Raw genomic sequence first — 2,918 nt, 5'->3', positions numbered from 1 at the left:
TGTTCGTGTTTTATAAGAACAGATCTATCTCTCTTTCTATCTCTCTCTCTCTCGCTCGAGGAATTGCCTTTTTTTTTTTTTCTTTCTTCATGAAGTTTTTTCCTCCAGAACCAAACCGAGCCGGCTATTTATTGTACACCTCTAATGTCAAAGTTCAAGTACTGTTGAGCCTGAAATTGCCTTCTCATGTAAAGACGATGGTTTGTTGTTCAATATACTCTGTTGCTCACTCGCTCTTTTACTCTTTTTGCTCCTTTCTTTCCACGTGTCGGTCACAGCTGTTGCCCACATGTTCTCCATCCCGTCACGTTTTAGCACAAACCGGCGTTATCGTGATGTTTGAAGGTGTCACGGCTTTTTTTCTGTAGCGGGTCGTTCGTCTCTGGCTTGAATCGACGCCGCACGTCGCCTCTGGTGCCATTTTTTCTTTTTCTTTCTCAACATAATGTTCACATCTGTTCTTTGTTAGAACAGATTTCAAGTCCGAGCGTGTTTATGTAACGAACTTAGGTAATTGTTCTTAGGTAACCGTTCAGAACCAGTCCAGGACCAGAGCAAAGTCCATGTTTTTACTTGAACTCCAGCAAAGAAATGTTTTCACTAATAGGTGGTGGATTAGTGATGGTCTGATGAAGCTTCATGAAGCAGTGTCATTATTCTCAGAGTCCACTAGATGGCGGTCTCTGCATTTATTATCCTTTTGTTTTGAACAACTGTTCTAAAGAAACATCACATCATTTCTAAACTGATGCCGCCACCAACTGACCTCTAAACAACATGACACTGCTTCATGAAGCTTCATCAACACATTACTATTCAAATATGTTTCCTTTTTAAAAAATTTTTTGGTCACTTCCGGGTCTTTTCTGACTCGCAACATTGAACAGATTTTATAGATTTTTCTCAGGAACAGATGCCAGATGGTTAAAATAATTCCAGGCTTCATGGATTATCCAGAAATGTGCAGGTGAAAAACACGACAATCTGAGCAAGTTTTGTTTTTAATTTACTAGTGCTGGGCTGATACCTACATGTTTTTACTACTTAATATGATAATTAGCATTGTTGGAAAACTTTAATCTTTGGGTCATAGTTTATAGTTCATTTATCTTAAGTTAATTGCTCAATCTAAAACCATACATATGTGAATAAATCACTGTAATGACTAAAACAGGTTAAAGAAAATCGGACAAAGCTAACTAGAGCTCGCTCAAATAAGCTAATGCCATTGGATAGCATGAGCTAATGGCACTGGCTTAAATAAGCTAATGGTACTGCTGGCTAGCATAAGCTAATGGAACTGCTGGCTAGCATAAGCTAATGACACTGGCTAACATGAACTAAAGGCACTGGCTAACATGAGCTAATGGCACTGGCTAACATGAGCTAATGAAACTGGCTAACATGAGCTAATGGCACTGGCTAACATGAGCTAATGGCACTGGCTAACATGAGCTAATGGCACTGGCTAAAATAAGCTAATGGCACTGGCTAACATGAGCTAATGGCACTGGCTAACATGAGCTAATGAAACTGGCTAACATGAGCTAATGGCACTGGCTAAAATGAGCAAATGGCACTGGCTAACATGAGCTAATGGCTCTGGCTAACATGAGCTAATGGCAATGGCTAACATGAGCTAATGGCTCTGGCTAACATGAGCCAATGTAATTGCTGGCTAGCATAAGCTAATGGAACTGGCTAACATAAGCTAATGGAGCTGCTGGCTAGCATAAGCTGATGGCGTTGGCTAACATAAGCTAATAACAATGGCTAAAATGAGTTAATGGCACTGGCTAAAATAAGCTAATGGCACTGGCTAACATGAGCATATGGCACTGGCTAACATGAGCTAATGGCAATGGCTAACATGAGCTAATGGCTCTGGCTAACATGAGCCAATGTAATTGCTGGCTAGCATAAGCTAATGGAATTGGCTAACATAAGCTAATGGAGCCGCTGGCTAGCATAAGCTGATGGCGTTGGCTAACATAATAATAATAATAATAATAATAATCTCTATTTATATGAGCTAATGGAACTGGCTAGCATAAGCTTATGGCACTGGCTAACATGAGCTAATGGCACTGGCTAATATGAGCCAATGTAATTGCTAGCTAGCATAAGCTAATGGAACTGGCTAACATAAGCTAATGTAATTGCTGGCTAATATGAGCCAATGTAATTGCTGGCTAGCATAAGCTAATGGAACTGGCTAACATAAGCTAATGACACTGGCTAACATGAGCTAATTAAACTGCTGGCTAAAATAAGCTAATGGTACTGGATAGCATAAGCTAATGGCACTGGCTATCATGAGCTAATGGAACTGGCTAACATGAACTATTTCAAAATCGCGATTTCCCCTTTACTCATTCCTGGATACAACTTAACACATGAATATTAAAATGTCAACTTCAGTATTTCTTGAAAAAAATGAACAAAAATGACTTGAACAGCATCTTTTATCGATTAAAGCCACCAGATGTCACTAGAGTTTACCAAGTTGGAGAGGCTGTAGGAGCATAAAAATAAATATCTATTGTTTCTTCCAAAATGTCCATGTGAATACAAGATGGCTATAAATTATTAAATAATATCGATTAAATCAGATAAAGTCCTAATCGTGTCAAAAGTGCTCAGATCAGTTTTAGTTTCTTCTTAAAACAATAACAATTCAAATGTTGCTTGTGTTTGTGTGAAGAGCAGCAGGTCAGCATCAAACATTGATGCGGCGCAATTCTACGTTACATCGGAGCCATTTTGGATCAATAATTAATTAGCCCAGGGTTGCGCGGGTCATGTGACCACAAGGATCGTGACATAATAGTAGAACTCTGAGGCTGACCGGCGCCCCTGCTGGTCACTGGTGGGAGTGCGGTGAACACACAAGACGAGATGATGCGACACAACTTTTT

Source organism: Callionymus lyra, chromosome 1 (assembly GCF_982586985.1).
Source record: "Callionymus lyra chromosome 1, fCalLyr1.hap1.1, whole genome shotgun sequence".
Lineage (NCBI taxonomy): Eukaryota > Metazoa > Chordata > Actinopteri > Syngnathiformes > Callionymidae > Callionymus > Callionymus lyra.
Note: the sequence above shows the minus strand (reverse complement) of the source record.